Below are 24,799 nucleotides of genomic sequence, written 5' to 3'. Positions count from 1 at the left end.
GTTCGAATTTTCTACTTCTGTCTTCTATTTTTCTTCTTCCTCTGACACCTCAAGGAATCTCTATACTGTAACATAGATGATTCCACATTTTCTTGTTCTCTTCTCTTTCATATGAGCAGGGGCAGAGACAAAGGCATTCTTGTTGAAGCTGACCCTGAACCTGAAAGGACCTTGAAGCGAAAGCTAAGAGAAGCTAAGGCACAACTCTCTGTTGAGGACCTGACCGAATTCTTCAAAGAAGAAGAACCTATGGCAGCCGAAAACAACAGCAATGCCAACAATGCAAGGAAGGTGCTGGGTGACTTTACTGCACCTACTCCCGACTTCTATGGGAGAAGCATCTCTATCCCTGCCATTGGAGCAAACAACTTTGAGCTTAAGCCTCAATTAGTTTCTCTAATGCAACAGAATTGCAAGTTCCATGGACTTCCATTGGAAGATCCTCATCAGTTTTTAGCTGAATTCTTGCAAATCTGTGACACAGTCAAGACTAATGGGGTTGACCCTGAGGTCTACAGACTGATGCTATTCCCTTTTGCTGTAAGAGACAGAGCTAGAATATGGTTGGACTCTCAACCTAAGGAAAGCCTGGACTCTTGGGAAAAGTTGGTCAATGCCTTCTTGGCAAAGTTCTTTCCACCTCAAAAATTGAGTAAGCTTAGAGTGGAAGTCCAAACCCTCAGACAGAAGGATGGAGAATCCCTCTATGAAGCTTGGGAAAGATACAAACAATTAATCAGAAAATGTCCCTCAGACATGCTTTCTGAATGGAGCATCATAGGTATTTTCTATGATGGTCTCTCTGAACTATCCAAGATGTCTTTGGATAGCTCTGCTGGAGGATCTCTTCATCTGAAGAAGACACCTACAGAGGCTCAAGAACTAATTGAAATGGTTGCAAATAACCAATTTATGTACACTTCTGAAAGGAATCCTGTGAACAATGGGACTAGTCAGAAGAAAGGAGTTCTTGAGATTGACACTCTGAATGCCATATTGGCTCAGAATAAAATATTGACTCAACAAGTCAATTTGATTTCTCAAAGTCTGTCTGGAATGCAAAATGCACCAAGCAGTACTAAGGATGCTTCATCTGAGGAAGAAGCCTATGATCCTGAGAACCCTTCAATGGAAGAGGTGAATTACCTAGGAGAACCCTATGGAAACACCTATAATTCTTCATGGAGAAATCACCCAAATTTCTCATGGAAGAATCAAGAGAGACCTCAACAAGGTTTCAACAACAATAATGGTGGAAGAAACAGGTTTAGCAATGGCAAGCCTTTTCCATCATCTTCTCAGCAACAGGCAGAGAACTCTAAGCAGAACCCCTCTGACTTAGCAACCATGGTCTCTGATCTAATCAAGACCACTCAAAGTTTCATGACTGAAACAAGGTCCTCCATTAGGAATTTGGAGGCACAAGTGGAACAGCTGAGCAAGAAAGTTACTGAACTTCCTCCTAGTACTCTCCCAAGTAATACAGAAGAAAATCCAAAAGGAGAGTGCAAAGCCATAACCATGGCCGAATCTGGAGAGGAAGGAGAGGAGGTGAACGCCACTGAGGAAGGCCTCAATGGGCGTGCACTGACCTCCTCTGAGTTCCCCAATGAGGAACCATGGGAATCTGAGGCTCAAAATGAGACCATAGAGATTCCATTGGACTTACTTCTGCCTTTCATGAGCTCTGATGAGTATTCTTCCTCTGAAGAGGATGAGTATGTCACTGAAGAGCAAGTTGCTAAATACCTTGGAGCAATCATGAAGCTAAATGACAAGTTATTTGGAAACGAGTCTTGGGAGAATGAACCCCCTTTGCTCACCAAAGAACTGGATGACTTGTCTAGGCAGAAATTACCTCAAAAGAGACAAGATCCTGGGAAGTTTTCCATACCTTGTACCATAGGCACCATGACCTTCAAGAAGGCCCTGTGTGACTTAGGGTCAAGTGTAAACCTCATGCCTCTCTCTGTAATGGAGAAGCTAGGGATCTTTGAGGTACAAGCTGCAAGAATCTCACTGGAGATGGCAGACAACTCAAAAAAACAAGCTCATGGACTTGTAGAGAATGTTTTGGTAAAAGTTGAAGACCATTACATCCCTACTGATTTCATAGTCCTAGAGACTGGGAAGTGCATGGATGAATCCATCATCCTTGGCAGACCCTTCCTAGCCACAGCAAAGGCTGTGATTGATGTTGATGGAGGTGAACTGATCATTCAAGTGAATGAAGAATCCCTTGTGTTTAAGGCTCAAGGATATCCCTCTGTCACCATGGAGAGGAAGCATGAAGAGCTTCTCTCAAATCAGAGTCAAACAGAGCCCCCACAGTCAAACTTTAAGTTTGGTGTTGGGAGGCCACAACCAAACTCTAAGTTTGGTGTTGAACCCCCACATTCAAACTCTAAGTTTGGTGTTGGGAGGTTCCAACATTGCTCTGAGTATCTGTGAGGCTCCATGAGAGCCCTCTGTCAAGCTACTGACATTAAAGAAGCGCTTGTTGGGAGGCAACCCAATGTTATATTTTATCTATTTTCTTTTGTTATTTTATTTTATTTTGTAGGTTGATGATCATGAGAAGTCACAAAATCAATTGAAAAAGCAAAAACAGAATGAAAAACAGGAAGAAAAACAGCACACCCTGGAGGAAGAACCCACTGGCGTTTAAACGCCAGTGAGGCTAGCAGGTGGGCGTTTAACGCCCAGTCTGGCACCATTCTGGGCGTTTAACGCCAGAAAGAGGCACCAGACTGGTGTTAAACGCCAGAAAAGGGCAAGAACCTGGCGTTAAACGCCAGAAATGGGCACCAGCCCGGCGTTTAACGCCAAAATTGGCTCAAAATGTGATTTTGAATGCCATTTGGTGCAGGGATGACTTTTCCTTGACACCACAGGATCTGTGGACCCCACAGGATCCCCACCAACCCCACCACTCTCTCTCTTCTTCACCCATTCACCAATCACCTCAACACCTCTTCCCTAAAAACCCTTCACCTATCAAATCCCATCTTTCTCTTCACCGCTCACATCCACCCATACATGACCGAACCATGAACCCCCCTCTCCTATATAAACCCTTCTTCAACCCTTCATTTTCACACAACCTAAACACCACTTCTCCCCCTCTTTGGCCGAACACAAAAACATTCCCTTCTTCCTCATCTCTTCTCCTTCTACTCTCTTCTTTCTTCTTTTGCTCGAGGACGAGCAAACCTTTTAAGTTTGATGTGGTAAAAGCATTGCTTTTTGTTTTTCCATAACCATTTATGGCATCCAAGGCCGGAGAAACCTCTAGAAAGAGGAAAGGGAAGGCAAAAGCCTCCACCTCCGAGTCATGGGAGATGGAGAGATTCATCTCAAGGGTGCATCAAGACCACTTCTATGAAGTTGTGGCCATGAAGAAGGTGATCCATGAGGTCCCTTTCAAACTCAAAAAGGGTCAACTTTGATCAAAGGTTGGACCAAGCCCTCACAGACATTTGTGAAGAGGGCGCCCAATGGAAGAAAGATTCAAAAGGGAAGCCGGTTCAACTGAGAAGGCACGACCTCAAGCCCATCACTAAGAAAAGGATGGAGCAAACAAGAGACCCCTCTCATCAAGAGACCCCTGAGATGCCTCAAGGGAAGCACTTTCCTCCACAAGAATATTGGGAGCAAATTAACACCTCCCTAGGAGCAACAAAGACAAGGAAGAGACATTGAGGAGCTCAAGCACTCCATAAGATCTTCAAGAGGAAGAACAAGCTGCCATCACTAAGGTGGACCCGTTCTTTAATCTCCTTGTTCTTTATTTTCTTGTTTTTCGAAAATTTTCATGCTTATGTTTATCCATGTTTGTGTCTTATGATCATTAGTGTCTTAGTGTCTATGCCTTAAAGTTATGAATGTCCTATGAATCCATCACCTTTCTTAAATGAAAACTGTTTTTATCACAAAAGAACAAGAAGTACATGATTTCGAATTCATCTTTAAAACTAGCTTAATTAGTTTGATGTGGTGACAATACTTTTTGTTTTCTGAATGTATGCTTAAACAGTGCATATGTCTTTTGAATTTGTGGTTCATGAATGTTGGCTCTTGAAAGAATGATGAAAAAGGAGACATGTTACTGAGGATCTGAAAAATCATAAAAATGATTCTTGAAGCAAGAAAAAGCAGTGAATACAAAAAAAAAGTGGGGAAAGAAAACGAAAAAGAAAAAAAAAAGGGGAGAGAGAAAAAGAAAGAAATAAAGTTGTGATCCAAGGCAAAAAGAGTGTGCTTAAGAACCCTGGACACCTCTAATTGGGGACTTTAGCAAAGCTGAGTCACAATCTGAAAAGGTTCACCCAATTATGTGTCTGTGGCATGTATGTATCCGGTGGTAATACTGGAAGACAAAGTGCTTTGGGCCACGGCCAAGACTCAATAAGTAGCTGTGTTCAAGAATCATCATACTTAACTAGGAGAATCAATAACACTATCTGGATTCTGAGTTCCTAAAGAAGCCAATCATTCTGAATTTCAAAGGATAAAGTGAGATGCCAAAACTGTTCGGAGGCAAAAAGCTACTAGTCCCGCTCATCTGATTTGGAGCTAAGTTTCATTGATAATTTGGAGTCTATAGTATATTCTCTTCTTTTTATCTTATTTGATTTTCAGTTGCTTGGGGTTTAGGGACAATTTAAGTTTGGTGATGTGATGAGCGGATAATTTGTACGCTTTTTGGCATTGTTTTTAGTATGTTTTCAGTAGGATTTAGTTAGTTTTTAGTATATTTTTATTAGTTTTTAATTAAAATTCACTTTTCTGGACTTTACTATGAGTTTGTGTGTTTTTCTGTGATTTCAGGTATTTTCTGGCTGAAATTGAGGGACCTGAGCAAAAATCTGATTCAGAGACTGAAAAGGACTGCAGATGCTGTTGGATTCTGACCTCCCTGCACTCTAAGTGGATTTTCTGGAGTTACAGAAGCCCAATTGGCGCGCTCTCAACGGCGTTGGAAAGTAGACATCCTGGGCTTTCCAGCAATATATGATAGTCCATACTTTGCCCAAGATTTGATGGCCCAAACCGGCGTTCAAAGTCACCTACAGAAATTCCAGCGTTAAACGCCGGAACTGGCACCTAAATAGGAGTTAAACGCCCAAACTGGCACCAAAGCTGGCGTTTAACTCCAAGAGGAGTCTCTACACGAAAATGCTTCATTTGCTCAGCCCAAGCACACACCAAGTGGGCTCGGAAGTGGATTTTATGTCATTTACTCATCTATGTACACCTTAGGCTACTAGTTCTCTATATATAGGACCTTTTACTATTGTATTAGAGAGCTTTTGATCATGTTTTTATGATTGAACTCACTTTGGGAGGCTGGCCATTCGGCCATGCCTAGACCTTGTTCTTATGTATTTTCAACGGTGGAGTTTCTACACACCATAGATTAAGGTGTGGAGCTCTGCTGTACCTCGAGTATTAATGCAATTACTATTGTTCTTCTATTCAATTCCGCTTGTTCTTTGTCCAAGATATCACTTGTTCTTCAACTTGATGAATGTGATGATCCGTGACACTCATCATCATTCTCACTTATGAACAAAGTGATTGACAACCACTTTTGTTCTACAAGCAATCAAGGCTCTAGTGTTTATCTCTTGGATTCCTGATACACGATGCATGGTTGATCGCCTGACAACCGAGTGCTCGCCTGACAAACGAGCCAGCCATTCCGTGAGATCAGAGTCTTCGTGGTATAGGCGAGAACTGATGGCGGCATTCAAGAGAATCCGGAAGGTCTAACCTTGTCTGTGGTATTCTGAGTAGGATTCAATGATTGAATGACTGTGACGTGCTTCAAACTCCTAGCAGGCGGGGCGTTAGTGACAGACGCAAAAGAATCACTGGATTCTATTCCGGCCTGACCGAGAACCGACAGCTGATTAGCCATATGCTGTGACAGAGCATAGGAACATTTTCACTGAGAGGATGGGAGGTAGCCACTGACAACGGTGAAACCCTTGCATAAGCTTGCCATGGAAAGGAGTAAGAAGGATTGGATGAAGACAGTAGGAAAGCAGAGAGACGGAAGGGAAGGCATCTTCATTCGCTTATCTGAAGCTCTCACCAATGATATACATAAGTATCTCTATCTTTATCTTTATGTTTTATTCATTCAACATCTATACCCATTTGAGTCTGCCTGACTAAGATTTACACGGTGACCATAGCTTGCTTCATACCAACAATCTCCGTGGGATCGACCCTTACTCACGTAAGGTATTACTTGGACGACCCAGTGCACTTGCTGGTTAGTTGTGCGAAGTTGTAGTGATCACAATTTCGTGCACCACCTACCCCTTCCTATAAATACCCCTCACTCTAACCCTTCATACACATACCTCTTATACACTCATAAGCCCCACTGGCCGAGCCCTCTCTCTCCCTCTATCTTCTTCTATTTTCTTCTTCTTCTACTCCATTCTTCTCTTCTCTTTATTTTTTCTCGAGGAAGAGCAAAGTTTTATGTTTGGTGTTGGAAAAGAAGAGCTTTTTTTTCTTTCCATTACCATTCATGACACCCAAGGTTGGAAAACCCTCTAGAAAAAGGAAAGGAAAAGCAGTAGCCGCCACCTCTGAATCTTGGGAGATGGAGAGATTCATCACCAAAGCTTATCAAGACCACTTCTATGAAATAAAGGCAGAGAAAAAAGTGATCCCTGAGGTCCCTTTCAAGCTCAAGAAGAATGAGTACCCGAAAATTCGAAGAGAGGTCCAGAGAAAAGGTTGGGAAGTCCTAACCAATCCCATTTAAGATGTTGGGATTCTAATGGTGCAAGAGTTCTATGATAATGCATTGGTTACTCAAAACCATGACCCAAGTGTAAACCCAAATCCAAAGAATTGGAGCACCATGGTCCGAGAGAGAATCTAAGATTTCAGCCCAGAAAGAGTGAGGTTGGCATTCAACTTGCCTTTAATGCAAGAAGATCTACATCCATACACTGGGAGAGTCAACTTTGATCAGAGATTCGATCAAGTACTCTTAGACATCTGTGTGGAAGGAGCACAGTGGAAAAGGGATTTCCAAGGCAAGCCCATAGCTAGAGGATGGTTGGAATTCATCTAACTCTCTATTATCCCCACTAGCAATTGGTCAGAAGTAACTGTTAACATATCTATCATGATTCATTGCATCATGATTGGAAGTGAGGTGGAAGTACATGAAGTGATTCCCTAAGAACTATACAAGATAGCTGAGAAGCCTTCCACCAATACAAGGTTCGCATTCCCACACCTCATCTGTCATCTATGCAATTCAACTGGAATTGTCATAGAAGGAGATATCTCCATTGGGGAGGACAAGCCCATCACCAAGAAGAGGATGGAGCAAACTAGAGAGCATGCACAAGAGCTTGTGCAGCCACCTCAACATGAGATCCCTGAGATACCTCAAAGGATGTACTTTCTTCCTCAAAGCTATTGGGATCAATGGCAGACTTCTCTTGGAGAACTAAGCACTAACATGGAGCAATTGAGGGTGGAGCATCAAGAGCACTCCATCACCCTCAATGAAATAAGAGAAGATCAAAGAGCCATAAGGGAAGAACAAAGAGCTATGAGGGAAGAACAACAAAGGAAAATGAGTGACATTGAAGAGATCAAGCATCACATTGGACCTTCAAGGAGGGGCACTAGTTGCCACCATTAAAGGTGGATTCATTCTCTTTTACTTCCTTTCCCTTTTATTATTTTTTTTGTTTTCTGTTATGCTGTATTATCTATTCTCTTGTTTTTTGTTGCATGATCATTTGCATTGATGTCTTTAAGTTGTAAAATGTTCCATATATCTCTCACCTTGCTTAAAAGAAAATTTTATTTGAAAATAATTGAGAGAAACATGAATTTCAATTTTATAATAAGAATAGTTCAATTATCTTGATGTGGTGGCATTGCTTTTGTTTCCTGAATGTATGAATAAATAGTGCATATTTGAAGTTGGAATTTTAGAATGTTGGCTCTCGAAAGAATGATGAAAAAGGAAAAATATTATTGATAATCTAAAAAATCCAAAAAATTGATTCTTGAAGCAATAAAAGGCAGCAAAAAGAAAAAGAAAAAGCATGTTGCAAAAGAAAAAAAATAAATGCATGCGAAAAAGAAAGAAAAAATGGCGAAAAAAAGGAAAAAGCAGAAAAATCCATTACTGCCTAAAAATGCAGGAAAAGGAGGGCAGACTAAAAAAGCCAATAACCCTTTAAACCAAAAGACAAGGCTAAAAAGGATCCAAGGCTTTGAGCATCAATAGATAGGAGGGCCTAAATGAATAAAATCCTGGCCTAAGAGGCTCAACCAGATTGTCCCTAACCATGTGCTTGTGGCGTGAAGGTGTCTAATAAATCCACATTTCATGGTATTTATTTGCTCTAATTGAATGGATTTTATCAACTTTTCCTACACTTATTCAATGAAATAGCATACTTTCATGATTTCTTCTTGAATTGTGCTTGAAAGTAAAAACACGCTTTTTAGGCCTTTTAATTGCTAAATTTTATTAACTTTAATCCCATTTGATGCCTTGATGTATTTGCTAAGTGATTTCAAGTTTCCAAGGCAAGTATGAGTTGAAGAAGTGAGGAAAAAAGCATGCAAAAGTGGAGAAATCGTGAAGAAATAGAGTTTAGAAGATTCAGCGATCCGTGCGTGCGCGCGCACAAGTGCGAGCCAGGCGACGCGTACGCGTGACCTGAGTCACGTGAGCTCATTAATTCAAATCGCTGGGGGTGAGTTTTGGGCCTCCAAAACCCAATCCAACTTATTTCTGAAACTATTTCAACCCCAATTCAAGTGGAAGCAATGGGGGCAATTAGGTTTAACTTTTCTATGTTTTTCTCTTAGTTTTCTAGAGAGAAAAGCTCCCCCCTCTCTCTAGAATTAGGTTAGGTTTAGTTAATTTTCCTATAATTTCAGCTTTTAATTATTGTCTTAATGTAGTTTCCTTTACATTTCCTTGTTTAATTTCCCTTATTATCTTAGTTCTTCTTCTCAATTTTCCACTTTTGTCATTTCTGTGTTTATGGATACCCTTGTTAATTTTAATTTTCATTTAATGCAATTTATGTTTTATGTTCATTCAATGCTTCATTTAGTTGTTATTATCATTTTCTTGCTTTTGGTAGTTAGATTTTATTTTTAATGAAATTTAATATTATTTTATTCTCGTGCATACTAAGTGTTTGATAAAATGCTTGGCTTTGTTTTCACCTAGTTTTTTTCCACTCTTGGCTTGGAATTGAGAACTTTGGTGACCCTTGAGTCATTGATGTCCATTCTTGTTGATACATTAGAGTAGTTAGTTGATTTGGTTTCCATTGACTCTAAATCTTCCATTAATAGTGTTGACTAGGACTTATGGATTGCGATCAACTATGCCTATTTGACTCATTCTCGATATTAGGGTTGACTAAGTAGGATTAACTCTTCATAATCATCATGTGTTTGTGGTCAGTGACTAGGATAGGTAACCTTAGCTCCCAGCAATGCCAAGAGGTTTCTTAGCATTTAAATTTCCCTTTTCTTTGATTAATTGCTTTTGAGTTTAATTGCTTCCATTTAATTTCTTGCATGTTTATTTAATTCCTTGCTATTAACATTACTTGCCTTTCTTGCCATCAATCATAGCCAATAATTGATCACTTCATTTGCAACTCCTAGGGAAGACGACCCGGGACTTAAAAATCTCGGTTTATATTTTGTATTGATTGTGACATCTTTAGAATTAAATTTGATTGTTGGCCAATTGTTGGGTTGGGAACTATACTTGCAACGCAATCCTAATATTGAGAACAAAATTCCTAACCCGCTTTGGGCCCTCGTCAGTCTCAAGTGAAAAGCTTGAGACTGAGTGGTTAATGTCGTGATTTAAAGCAAAAAGATTGTGCTTAAGAACTCTGGACACCTCTATCTGGGGATTCTAGCAAAGCTGAATCACAATCCGAAAGGGTTCACCCCGTTAAAGTGTATCTGTCATTTATGTATCTGGTGGTAATACTGGAAAATAAAGTGCTTAGGGTCACGGCCAAGACTTTGAAAGCTGTGTTCAAGAATAAAAAAGAACTGAACTAGGAGATTCAATAATATCATTTGGATTCTAAGTTCCTAAAGATGCCAATACTTCTGAGTTTCAATGGATAGTGAGATGCCAAAATTATTCAGAAGGAAAAATCTACTAAGTCCTGCTCATCTAATTATAACTGAACTTCATTGGAAACTTTGAAATTTATTTGTATCTTACTTTTCTTTTTATCCTAATATGTTTTTAGTTAGTTGGGGACAAGAAATAGTTTAAGTTTGGTGTTGTGATGAGCAGATATTTCATACGCTTTTTGGCATCATTTTCATATAGCTTTTAGTATGTTTTGTTTAGTTTTTATTAAGTTTTCATAGGTTTTAGTGTTAAATTCACATTTTTGGATTCTACTATGAGTTTGTGTGTTTTTGTGCAATTTTAGGTATTTTCTAGATGAAATTGAGGAGCTAGAGCAAAAGTCTGATTCAGAGACAGAGAAAGCACTACATATGTTCTCCAGATCTACCCTCCTTGCACTCGGAAGAGTTTTTCAAGAGCTGCAGAAGTCTAAATGGAGCATTCTCAATGACCATGGAAAGCTAACTTCCAGAGCTTTCCATTAATGTATAATAGTTCATACTTTGTTTCAGATTATAAGGCCTAAAACTTGCATCCAATGCTAGCTTCCTACCCCCTTCTAGGCGTCCAGCACCCACAAGGAAGAGACAAGCATCCAAACGCCCAAAGAGGACACCCTAGCCAGCGTTCAATGCCCTATAGTCCTCCTAGCACGTGGATCTCATCAAACCTCAGCCTAAACACTCACCAAGTGGGCCCAAAAAGTGGATTTTAGCACTAAAAAGACTATTTTACCCATACTAGTTAACAGTTTAGTATTTAAAGTAGAAGGTCACTCTTTGTTAAGAATCTTCTACCATCTCTTCCAGCATATTCGAGTTTTACCATTGTATTTTCCTTTTCAGTATGAGTTTCTAAACCTCCTAGGTTGAGGGAAAGAGACCTACTGAGTCCTATGAATTAATAAAATAATTACTATTTCTCTTCTATCCGTGTTTGATTTATTTCTAAGATGTATACTCGTTCTTCAACATGGTGAATAGGATGATTAGTGACAATCAGCTTTGTTCATCATATTAGGACCGCGTGCCTGACAACCACCGGTGTCTACTTGGGTTCATGTAAATACGTTACTGGAAAGCACAAACTACCAGTTTGATTATACATCTCTCAGACGGCTAATCCACAACTTCATTGGGGACTTCTCGAGACACCAGTTCAGCCAATTTCTAGGGAGATTAGGGTCTCTGTGGTAGAGGCTAGAACCCAAAAGAGCAGCATTCTCTGATCAGGAAGATTCGACCTTGTCTGTGGTGTTTTGAGTAGGATCGTCAAGAGAATGAACTGCTAGAGCTTTACCCTCATTCAGATTGGATGAGCACGACCTAAAGTAGAGGACATTGATGACCACGGCCAATGGTGTTTATCAGATATATCCTGCCATAGAAGAAATCATTCACAAGTAAAGAAGACAGCAATACCAGAATTAATTCAGAAAGACAAAGCAACTCCAATCCTCAACTATATTATTATTACTGATTCCATTTAGTATAAAAAGTAATGTATACAATATTCCTTTAATGCAATTAAGCCTCAATGCAACAACCTTCTAATTTTTCCAGACTAAGACTTGCAAGATAACCATAGCTTGCTTCAAACCACAATCCTCGTGAGATCGACCATGACTCGCTCAGGTATTACTTGGATAACCCAGGGCACTTGCTGGTACAGCTGTACGAAAGTGTGTGGATTCGTTCCCCACATAGGCACACTAGCCTATGCACCCTCTGTTGAGAGCGCTCGCACGCCTTGTGTGCGCGCATCTCCCTTTGTTTTGTGCTCTGTTCATGCGCACTGCCTTGTGCACGCGCACACCAACTCTTTTTCGCGCATTGCATATGTAACACCTGCTTGTGCGTATGCACACTCCCTTACACTCCCTCTGCTGGGAGCGCTAGCACGTCCCTGTGCATATTAACGCCTGTCAATTCTTGCTTTTGTGCGTGCGCACACACACATGATCCTTTTTCTAAAAAAAAGTCCCCTGTGCGTACGCACACTTCTTAATTCCCTCTCTACTCGGAGTGTTTGCACATGTTTGTGCGGGCGCATACCTTCTGTTTTCTACCTTGTGTGCGTACGCACACATGTCGGTGCATACACACAAGTGCTGTTTTGCAAAAATTTTTTATTGCACATTGAATTAAGCCCTAACGCACCTCCATCCCCCTCCATCCCTGTATTCTCTTGCGTTTCCCTTGTTTTTCTACTTGTTTTACTTAGTTTTCATTGTATTTCATTTTCATTTTTGTAATTATATTAGTTTTGGTTTAGCTGTTTGTTAAGTAAATAAATTGTAAGTGTTTGATTGATATTGATTGGGTTGCTTCTTGATTGAATTTCATCAGTGCACTTATACTTTGCTTTAATTTACTAAGTACCTAGTGGGTTTGATTATTCATGTTTTGATTACACCCTAGGACAAGTTATTTATGAGTGCATATGGAATTAAGTGAATTGAGTTGAAATTACTTATTCATCATGATTTTCAATAAGTACATTTACCATGTGACTATTTCATTATGTTTTCATGATGTATAAGGGGTTCTCTTTTCATTATTAGATTGGTTATTGTTTATTGTGCTTCTATATCAATTTTTGTGATTTCACTGGCACAATTTCAATATCCAATATCTCATATATTCAATTCACTTTAGTTGTGGTCACCTAGGTTTGTTTATGCCTTATCTCTTGTTTATTCTTTACTTGCAACCTAGGCTACTTAATTGAGGAACACATGCTATTTCTTTTTTATTGTGTGGTTACTGTTTTTACCCGACCAATGTGTGTTTTCTAAACCGTACACACTTAGAATACACACATTGTCTGTTACTATATCACACTTTTAAGATCTCTTCCTCAATTCCTGTTTATTTGTTTTATCCAGCGGCCCGAGCCCCAGTGCCCACCAGTTGAAGGTGGAGCCTCTTAATCCTTCTTCTCCCAAATGACATGCATGCACGGAGGATCGTGCAACAATTAAGTGTGGGGGAGGATCCACAACTTTGGGGCGTAAAACTTTCTTCCGAACACTTTGCCTTAATTTCTAGTTCTTAGTTATTATGTCCTTTGTGAATACTTGTGAATATTTTATTACGTTGCACTTTACTTAGTTTTCTTTTATATACATATATATCTTAGCTTGCTATAGTTTTATGGTAGTAAATATTTGCATTTGCATGTTGCCTAGTATAGGAAATAAGTTTGGTGAAAACAACAAGGAATTTGCAAGAAATCCCTTTTAGGGCGTCCCATTGATTAGATTTGAAACTTATATTTCAACTTGCTTGAAGTATTCTTTTTCATGGAACATAGAAAATGGCTAGAATAAAACACCATGTGAGATTTGAGCTTTAATTGTGTGGTTGCACATTCTCTACCACACATTTTGTTCTTGTGTGCTATTCTCTTTTATGATTGTGACCTTAGATTTGCTTGAGTCTTTATGTCCTATATTTGGTGTTTTGAATGCATTTAGTATGATTGAGGCCATTTTTGAAATTGAACTCACTAACCCATATGGCCAACCCTTACATCTACCTTTGTAAACCACTTTTGAGCCTTTAATTCCCCTTTTATTCTAATTTTAAGCACATCATTTGCCCTAAGCGAAAAACCAGTAACGTCCATGAATTATATCTTTGATTAGCTTGGGTTGAAGAGTGTGTGTTAATCAAGTGTGGGGGAATTTTTGGGGAAACGTTTGTAATTTGTATACTTTGGGAATTCATTGAGAAAATTTGTGAAAATGGGTAAACACTCATGCATTCATTACTTAAAAACATGTGCATTTCTTTTTGGTGATAAAAGAAAAGAAAATTTTGGTGTATATGCTTTCTGGAAAAAAGAAGGAAAAGAGAAAAATAAATAAAAAAAGAAATGATAATAAGAATATAAATAAAGAATGCATATGTGTGTGAATTAGAAAGAAGATGCATGAGTGAATGTGAGAAAAGAAACGAATGGGAAGTTAGGTTGTTTTTCTTTGGTGTAAATAGATTGATAGAGGATTAGTGGGATACTTGAGCTAATCAAAGATCCAATTTACGAAGCCCACTTAACCATATTAATCCTACCCTTACCCTAATCCCATTACAACCCTCCAAAGACCTCATGATATTTGCATTCATGCATCAAGTATTTGTTGATTGTTAGATAACTAGAAAAGCCTAAAAAACATGATTAAAGGAGAAATGAGTGATTAAGCCCTAAACACTGAGCGACTAAAGAGTATACACATCCGGTGAGGAATTTAATCACTCAATTCTATGATTCCTTCTCTTATCTTATGTCTTCTTGCAAGTTGCTGAATTAATGTTTTGAAAAATCCAAATTAAATCTTTGAACATTGATCATATTGCTATATTTTCTTGCCTTCGCCCTATAGATTTATTTTGGATTGATTGGAATTCTATTGTTTGTTTTTGCCAAACTCCATAGGGAACCATAGTATAGATATAGGTAGATAGAATTTAGCATAGTTGCATGCATGTAGGTAGTTGCATTGAATAAGTTGCTTGCCTTTTTCTTTTTCCTTTAATTATCATTAACATAAGGACATGATATTGTTTAAGTGTGGGGAAATTGATGAATCCATATTTGACGATAAATTTTGGATTGATTTGAGTGGATTTCATTATATAAACCCACATTTATTCACCTGAATAGCATGATTTTATGTTTTCTCCCTAAATTATGTATAATTGTGAAAATATGCTATTTTGGGCTTAATTTAATCAATTTTATTCCACTTTCATCCCATTCGATCCTTTAATGCTTTTGATGAGTGATTTTAGGTGTAATAGGTAGGAATAGCTTGATAAGAGTGGAAGAAAAGCATGGAATTGAGAGAAAACATGAAGAAATCAAAGGAGAAAAGCATTTCAGAGTGTGCCTACGCACACTTTCTGTGCGTACACACAAGAGAAAAATTAAGCATGTGTACGTACGCATACACCTGTGCGTACGCACAAGTCCCTGCACGGGCCTTCTTTAAAAAGTCACATGGCTCGTGATTTCGGGCACTTTTTGGCCCATTTCTGAAGGCTTTGAAGCTTATAAAGAGGGGCAAGCAACACCATGCAATACAATACAATATACAACACAATTAGGATTAGTTTTAGGGTAGTTCAGGTTAAGCTTTCTCTCAATTTTCCTTAGGGTTTAATTAGGTTTATTGGTGCACGTGTATGCAAAACGCACACTATTTCGTACAACAAAAGCAATACCAGCAAGTGCATTGGGTCGTCCAAGTAATACCTGAACGAGTCAGGGTCGATCCCACGAGGATTGTGGCTTGAAGCAAGCTTGTGGTTGTCTTGCAGGTTTTAGTCAGGCAGAATCAGAAGGTTGTAGAAGTGATTATGTTTAGAATTTTGAATAAGTACTTGTTATTCTAATTGGAAAGCAATCATGGGAATAGAGTTGAGAGTTGGAGTTGCTTTGTCTTTCTGAAGTAACTCTGGTACTATTGTCTTCTTTGCTTGTGAATGATCTTCTTCTATAGCAGGTTGTAAGTGATCAAAGCCATTGCTGTGGTCATTGATCTCCTCTACTACAGATTGAATGCCAGGGCCCTTGTCATTCATTCCAACGGAGGGTGAAGCGCTTAGCAAGTCATTCTCCTGGCGATCCTACTCAAAATGCCACAGACAAGGTCGAGTCTTCCGGATCGGAGAAGATTGCTTCTTTAAAATCTAGCCTATACCACGGAGACCTTAATCTCCCCGAAGATCGGCTAAACTGGTGTCTTGAGAAGTCTCCAACGAAATCATGGATTAACCATCTGAGAGATGTATACCATAGTTGTTTGCTCGTGCTTTTCTTCCAGGTACTCACACGAAACCAAGTAGACGTGGGTGTTTGTCAGGCACGTTCGTCTTAGTGTGATGAATAGAGCTAATTTGTTAGATCATCCTGTTCATCATGATGAGGATCAGATATACATCTTAGAGAAGATCAGACATAGATCGAAAAAGAAGAAATAGTACTTTTATTAATTCATAGGACTCAGCAAGGCTCCTTCCTACAACCTAGGAGGTTTAGAAACTCATACTGAGGTAGAAGACAATGTAAAACATGTATAGTGAGAAAAAGTGATGTATGTTCTAAAATGTGTACGTATAACATGAATTAAGTCCCTTAAATACTAAACAAATGACTAGTAAGGGTAAAATAGTCTATTTAATGCTAAAATCTACTTTTGGGCCCCACTTAGTGAGTGTTTGGGCTAAGCTTTGATTATATCCATGTGCTATGAGGCTCCTTGGGCATGGAACGCCAGCTCGGGGGTCCACTTTGGGCCTTTGGACATTGGGCTCTGCTCTTTGGGTGCTGGACGCCTGGAAGGGGCAGGAAGCTGGTGTTGGACACCAGTTTTGTGCCTTCTAATTTGAAGCAAAGTATAAACTATTATAAATTGCAAAAAAGCTCTGAAAGTTAGCTTTCCATAGCCATTGAGATCGCTCTATTTGGACTTTTGTAGCTCTAGAAAATCTCTTCCGAGTGCATGCAGGTCAGATTTAGACAACAGCTGCAGTGCTTTCTCTGTCTCTGAATCAGAAATGAGATTTTAACACTAAAACCTATAAAAACTTAATAAAAACTAAATAAAATACACTAAAAAATATATGAAAATAATGTCAAAAAATGTAGGATAAAAAGAAAATTAAGATACAAAGAAAATTAAGATACAATAAATTTCTAAGTTTCAAATGAAGCTTAGTAAAAATTGGATAAGCGGGACTTAGTAGCTTTTTGCTTCTGAATAGTTTTGGCATCTCATTATCCATTGAAACTCAGAGATGTTGGCATCTTTAGGAACTTAGAATCCAGATGATATTATTGAATTTCCCAGTTAAGCTTATTTTGATTCTTGAACACAGCCTTTTGAGTCTTGGCAGTGACCCTAAGCACTCTGTTTTCCAGTATTACCACCAGATACATTCATGCCACAGACACTTTACCTAGGTGAACCTTTTCAGATTGTGACTCAGCCTTGCTAGAGTCCCCAAGAGTTCTTAAGAACACTCTTTTTGCTTTGGACCATGACTTTAACTGCTTAGTCTCAAGCTTTTCACTTAACACATTCACGCCACAAGCACATGGTTAGGGACAGCTTAATTAGCCGCATAGGCCAGGATTTTATTCCTTTGGGCCCTCCTAACCACTGATGCTCAAAGCCTTGGGTCCTTTTACCCTTGTCTTTTGGTTTTAAGGGCTATTGGCTTTTTTTGCTTGCTTTTTATTGTTTTCTTTCTTTTTATTTTTCGCATTTTTTTTGCATGCAAGCTTTTCTTTTTCTTTTTGCTGCTTTTTCTTGCTTCAAGAATCAATTTTTATATTTTTCAGATTATCAATAATACTTTTCCTTTTTCCTTATTCTTGAAGAGCCAACATTCATAAATTTTAACTTCAAATATGCACTGTTTAATCATACATTCAGAAAACAAAAGCAAATGACACCACATCAAACTAATTAAACTAATCTTATTTTAAACTTGAAATTCATGTATCTCTCAATTCTTTTCAATAAAAATTTTTCATTTAGGCAAGGAGAGAGATATATGGAAAATTTTACAACTTAAAGACATCAATACAAATGATCATGCAACTAGAGCAAGAGAACAAATAAACAGACAGAAAATAGAAAAATAACAGACAAGGAGATAAAGAGAACAAATCCACCTGGATGATGATGGATACTCCTCCTCCTTGAGGATCCAATGTAATGCTTGATCTCTTCAATGTCACTCCTTTGTCTTTGTTGAGGCGGCTGCACAGGCTCATGTGCATGCCCTCTAGTTTGCTCCATCCTCTTCTTCTATACTTAAGAGTGGTAGAAGTCACAAAGCAAAGCTTTTGCAACACCAAACTTAAGAGTTTTGCTTGTCCTCGAGCAAATATGATCAATGGAAAAGAAGAAGGTGGGGTAGGTGGAGCTTCCGTGGGACCTTTTGGTCTTGAGAGGCTAGGGAATTCTAGATTCTCTGCTTCTCTGCACTGGCGTTTGAATGCCCAAGGGCTGCTCCCTGGCTGGCATTCAATGCCAGCAATGCTCCCCTTTTGGGGCATTGAACGCCTAGTGAGGGCTTTCTCACTGGCATTCAAATTTGACACTCTTTCCAGAGTGTTCTGTTTTAACTACTGTGAATTCTGTCTCTTGAGTGGTGCATATGATCATGACTCTAACAACTGAAAGAAAAACAAAATGAAAATGAATGGTTGAGTAAAGTTAGGTTGCCTCCCAACAAGCGCTTCTTTAATATCATTAGCTTAATGGACAACTTCTTTCAAGGAGGAAGGTAGTCATTGAGGAATAAATCCTCACTCCTTATTGGGAGCTTCCTTCCTGTGGTCTCATGGAATAGCGAAATACGCTCAAGAGACAGGATTTTGTTCACTGCCTGAGGCAGGGTTGGGCTTACAGCAGTATGTTGGTGTCCCTTTTTGTCACTTTCCTCTTCCATGGTGAATACCAGGATGAGATAAGTGAATACCACCATCTTCCATGGTGAAAAGCCCTCAGTAGGGATATTCTTATTTTTCTAGCCCCTAGGTATCTTCCTTTTGGGTCCTTCCTCCTTAGTGGATGGTTTACATCCAACACCAAAGTTACATTTGGTCTTATGAGGGATTGAATGAATTCAATCCAAGGGAGGAGGCTTGGATGCTAAATCCTTTATGCAAGTGCCTCCCTTGTCAGGGGGTAATGGCTTAAGCTCAAGCTCAGGAGGCTTCTCCTTTTCTTCAGAGGTTTTTAGGGGTTCCTCTGAATCAGGCTGAGTATCATCAAGCCTATCCTTGAAACCTTCGACCATGTTGACTTCTTCCACCAGGGAATCAATGAAGTCAATGCTCATGCATTCCTCAGGAATGTCTAGATATTGCATAGCCTTCACAGCATTTAGTACGAACTTCTCCTCATTGACTCTTAGGGTTACTTTCCCTTTTTCAACATCAATGAGGGTTTGTCCTGTGACTAGAAAAAGTCTTCCTACGATGAGAGATGCACTCTTATGCCCCTCCATGTCCAATACCACAAAGTCAGTGGGAAAAGCAAAAGGTCAAACCTTGACAATCATGTCCTCTATTACTCCTGATGGTATCTTAATAGACCCATCAGCAAGTTGAAGGCACATGCAGGTTGGTTTGACTTCCTCAGTCAAGTAGAGTGATTAGCGGATAATTTATACACTTTTTGGCATTGCTTTTAGGTAGTTTTTAGTAGGTTTTAGTTACTTTTTAATATATTTTTATTAGTTTTTATGAAAAAATCACATTTCTAGACTTTACTATGAGTTTGTGTGTTTTCTGTAATTTCAAGTATTTTCTGGCTGAAATTGAGGGACCTGAACAAAAGTCTGATTCAGAGGCTGAGAAAGGACTGCAGATGTTGTTGGATTCTGACCCTCCTGCACTCGAAGTGGATTTTCTAGAGTTACAAAAGCTCAATTGGCGCGCTCTCAATTGTGTTCGAAAGTAGACATCTTGGGCTTTCCAGAAATATATAATAGCTCATACTTTGCCCGAGATTTGATGGCCTAACTGGCAACCAAACGCCCACCAGAGACCCTTTTCTGGCGTTAAATGCCTGAACTGGCACCAGAACTGGAGTTAAACGCCCAAACTGGCATCCAAGCTGGTGTTTAACTCCAAGAATTGCCTATGTACGGGAAAGCTTCAAAGCTCAGCCCAAATACACAGCAAGTGGGCCCAGAAGTGGATTTCTGCACTATCTGCACTTAGTTACTTATTTTCTGTAATCCCTAGTAACTAGTTTAGTATAAATAGCACTTTTTACTATTGTATTAGGGAGCTTATGCCATTTTTCACATTTGGGAGGCTGGGCATTTGGCCATGCCTAGACCTTTTTCTCTTATGTATTTTCCAATGATGGAGTTTCTACACCTCATAGATTAAGGTGCGGAGCTCTACTGTTCTTCATGAATTAATGCAAGTACTATTGTTTCTCTTTCAATTCACACTTACTTCTTCTCCAATATATACTCTCGTACTTAATTCAGTTAAGTCAGAATGAAGGGGTGACCCGTGACAATCACCCACTATCTTTGTTACTCGCTTAACCAAGATCCGCGTGCCTGACAACCAAAAGCGGTCTACATGATGTTCAATGTAGTCATTGGATGACAGCCAGAGCATAATCTCTTGGGTCTCTGATCCACGGATTCAACTCGCCTCTCCTGACAACAGAGCATTCAAATCCGTGAGATTAGAACCTTCGTGGTATAGGCTAGAACCAATTGGCAGCATTCCTGTTATCCGAAAAGTCTAAACCTTATCTGTGGTATTCCGAGTAGGATCTGGGATGGGATAACTGTGATGAGCTTCAAACTCGCGAATGTTGGGCACATTGACAGTGTGCAAAAGGATAGAGAGATCCTATTCCGACACAAGTGAGAACCGACAGATGATTAGCCGTGCGAAAACCGTACCTGGACCATTTTCATTGAGAGGACGGATGGTAGCCATTGACAACGGTGATCCACCAACATACAGCTTGCCATGGAAGGGAGCACGCATGATTGGATGAAGACAATAGGAAAACAGAGGTTCAGAAGCAACAAAGCATCTCCAAACGCTTATCTGAATTTCCCACCAATGAATTACATAAGTATCTTTATTTTATTTTGTGTTTTATTTATCATTTAATTTTCAAATCCTCATAACCATTTGAATCCGCCTGACTAAGATTTACAGGATGACCATAGCTTGCTTTAAGCTGACAATATCTGTGGGATCGACCCTTACTCGCGTAAGGTTTTATTACCTGGACGACCTAGTGCATTTGCTAGTTAGTTGTGCGGAGTTGCAAAAGTGCGATTGTAATTTCATGTACCAAGTTTTTGGCGCCGCTGCCAGGGATTGTTCGAGCTTGAACAACTGACGGTTCATCTTGTTGCTTAGATTGGGTAATTTTATTTTATGTTTAAGTTTTTTTTATTTTTATTTTCGAAAAATACAAAAAAATTTAATAAAATCATAAAAACCAAAAAATTGTGTTTCTTGTTTGAGTATTATGTCAAATTTTATGTTTGGTGTCAACTGCATGTTTTTAATTTTTCTTAAATTTTTGAAAATTCATCATGTGTTCTTTCTTGATCTTCAAGTTGTTCTTGATTATTTTCCTTATTTGATCTTCAAATTTTCTTATTTTGTGTCTTTTCTTGTTTTTCTTGTGCATTTTCGAATTCATAGTGTCTAAACATTAAAAATTTCTAAGTTTGGTGTCTTGCATGTCTTTTATTTCTTAAAAGTTTTCAAAAATATGTTCTTGATGTTCATCATGATCTTCAAAGTGTTCTTGGTGTTCATCTTGACATTCAAAGTGTTCTTGCATGCATTATTTGTTTTGATCTTAAAATTTTATGTTTTGTTTTATTTTGTTGTTTTTCTCTCTCCTCATTAAAAATTCAAAAGTCAAAAAAATATATTTTCCTTTTTCTTCTCGTAGATTTCAAAATTTTGAGTTTACTTGGTCAAAAATTTTTAAAATTTAGTTGTTTCTTGTTAAGTCAAGTCAAAATTTCAAAAAAAAAATTATATATCTTTTCAGTAAATGATACAGAGAAATGAAGGATCAGAACATAAAGCAAAGAAATCACAGAGAAAAAGAGCTCACTGGCGTTAAAACGCCAGTAAAGAGGCACTTTGGGCGTTAAACGCCAGAATGGCTATCATTCTGGGCGTTTAACGCCAGTAAAGGTATCATTCTAGGCGTTAAACACCAGAATGGGCAGCATTCTGGGCGTTTAACGCCAGAAATGGCAGCATTCTGGGGGTTTAGAAAAACACCCAGTAAAGAAGGATTCCTGGCGTTTAACGCCAGTCAGGGTATCTGGTTAGGCGTTAAACGCCCAACGAGGTAGTCAAGTGGACGTTAAACGGTAGAATGGATAGCATTCTGGGTGTTTAACGCCAGGATGACACAAGGGAGGTAATTTTGTTTCCAATTCAAATTTTTTTCAATTTTTCATGTTTTAATTCATAACTTTTTGCATCAAACATGTTTTAAACGTTCATCTTTCACTTTTTTTTAATGTTTTTGAAAATTTTCAAACTAATTATTTAAAAATCTTTTTCTTAACCTTATCTTATATTTTCGAAAATCCTTGCAAACAATTAATGTTTTGATTCAAAAATTTCAAGTTTGTTACTTTCTTTTTAAGAAAGGTTCAATCTTTAAATTCTAGAAACATATCTTTTAGTTTCTTGTTAGTCAAGTCATCAACTTTAATTTTAAAAATCAAATCTTTTTAATTTCTCTTTCAACTCTTTTTCAAAATAAATTTCAATCATATCTTTTTAAAATTTTAATTTCAAAATCTTTTTCTAACTTCTTATCTTTTCAAAATTATTTTCAAATCTTTTTCAGCTAATTACAATTTCTTATCTTTTTCAAAACTACCTAACCACTTTTCCACTTCCAATTTTCAAAAATCACTAACCACTTTTTCAAAAATCTTTTTAATTAACTAATTATTTTAGTTTTTAATTTTCTTCTATTTCTTTTTCAAATTTTTTAAACTAACTAAATTAACTAAATAAAAACAAAAATATTTTCTTTTCCCTCTTTTAAAATTTGAATACTCCCTCTCTCATCTCTTTCTATTTAATTGCTAACACTTCTCTTCTACTCATAATTCGAACCCCTCTCTCTCTCTCTTTGTGTTTGAATTCTTCATCTCTTCTCTCTTCTCATTCTTCTATTCTTCTATTCTTATACTCACATAAAGGAATATCTATACTGTGACATAAAGGATTCCACTACTCCCCTTGTTCTCTTCTTTTTCATATGAGTAGGAACAAGGATAAGGACATTCTTGTTGAAACTGATCCTGAACCTGAAAAGACTCTAAAGAGGAAGCTAAGAGAAGCTAAAGCATAACACTCCGGAGAGAACCTTATAGAAAATTTTGAAAAAGAAGCAGACATGGCAGCCGAACCCAACAACAATGTTAGAGATGCAAGGAAGATGCTTGGTGACTATACTACACCAACTTCCAACTTCTATGGAAGAAGCATCTCAATTCCTGCCATTGGAGCAAACAACTTTGAGCTTAAGCCTCAATTATTTTCTCTAATGCAGCGGAATTGCAAGTTTCATGGACTTCCATCGGAAGATCCTCATCAGTTCTTAGCTGAATTCTTGCAGATCTGTGATACTGTTAAGACCAATGGGGTTGATTCCGAGGTCTACAAACTTATGCTTTTCCCTTTTGCTGTAAGAGACAGAGCTAGGATATGGTTGGACTCACAACCTAGAGAAAGCCTAAACTCTTGGGATAAATTGGTCAGTGCTTTCTTGACCAAATTCTTTCCACCTCAAAAGATGAGCAAGCTTAGAGTGGAAGTCCAAACCTTCAGACAAAAGGAAGGTGAATCTCTCTATGAAGCTTGGGAAAGATACAAGCAATTAACCAAAAAGTGTCCTTCTGACATGCTTCCAGAATAGAGCATCATATGTATATTCTGTGATGGTCTCTCTAAATTGTCTAAGATGTCATTGGACTATTCTGCTGGTGGATCTCTTCATCTAAAACCACCTACAGAAGCCCAGGAACTCATTGAGATGGTTGCAAATAACCAGTTCATGTACACTTCTGAAAGAAATCTTGTGAAGAAAGGAGTTCTTGAAATTGATACTCTCAATGCCATATTGGCTCAGAACAAAATATTGACTCAACAAGTTAATATGATTTCTCAAAATCTAACTGGATTGCAAGCTGCAGCTGGTAGTACTAAAGAAGCCTCCTCTGAAGGAGAAGCTTATGACCCTGAGAATCCTGCAATGGAAGAGGTGAATTACATGGGAGAACCCTATGGAAACACCTATAATCCTTCATGGAGAAATCATCCAAATTTCTCATGGAAGGATCAATAGAAGCCTCAACAAGGCTTCAATAATAATAATGGTGGGAAAAATAGGTTGGCAATAGCAAGCCTTTCCATCATCTTCTCAGCAACAGACAGAAAATTCTAAGTAGAGCCCCTCTGGCTTAGCAAACATAGTCTCTGATCTATCTAAGGCCACTCTCAGTTTCATGACTGAGACAAGGTCCTCCATTAGAAATTTGGAGGCACAAGTGGGTCAGCTGAGTAAAAGAGTTACTAAAACTCCTCCTAGTACTCTCCCAAGCAATACAGAAGAGAATCCAAAGAGAGAGTGCAAGGACATTAATATAACCAAAATGGCCAAACCTATAGAGGAGGAAGAGGCAGTGATCTCCAGTGGAAAAGACCTCAATGGACGCCCACTGGCCAATAAGGAAGTCCCTAATGAGGAACAAAAGGAATCCAATGCTCATACAGAGACCATAGAGATTTCACTGAACTTCCTATTACCATTCATGAGCTCTTATGAGTATTCTTCCTCTGAAGAAGATGAAGATATTGTTGAAGAGCAAGTTGCTCAATACCTAGGAGCAATCATGAAGATGAATGCTAGGTTATTTGGTAATGAGACTTAGGAGAATGAACCTCCATTGCTCATCAATGAACTGAATGCTTTGGTTCAGCTGAAAATACCTCAGAAAAACCGGATCCTGGAAAGTTCTTAATACCTTGTACTATAGGCACCATGACCTTTGAGAAGGCTCT

General features: G+C 38.5%; 1 non-coding gene across 1 annotated transcript; it reads right to left on the bottom strand.

The window, feature by feature from the left end:
- Positions 1-23,537: 23,537 nt before the first annotated feature.
- LOC130942368 (small nucleolar RNA R71) lies at positions 23,538-23,645 on the bottom strand. Its single transcript, XR_009070940.1, has one exon. It is a non-coding gene; the product is annotated as a small nucleolar RNA R71 (small nucleolar RNA).
- Positions 23,646-24,799: the final 1,154 nt, after the last annotated feature.

The sequence above is a fragment of the Arachis stenosperma genome, chromosome 7, assembly GCF_014773155.1.
Source record: "Arachis stenosperma cultivar V10309 chromosome 7, arast.V10309.gnm1.PFL2, whole genome shotgun sequence".
NCBI classification, from domain to species: Eukaryota; Viridiplantae; Streptophyta; class Magnoliopsida; order Fabales; family Fabaceae; genus Arachis; species Arachis stenosperma.
This window is presented reverse-complemented; position numbering and strand designations above follow the sequence as displayed.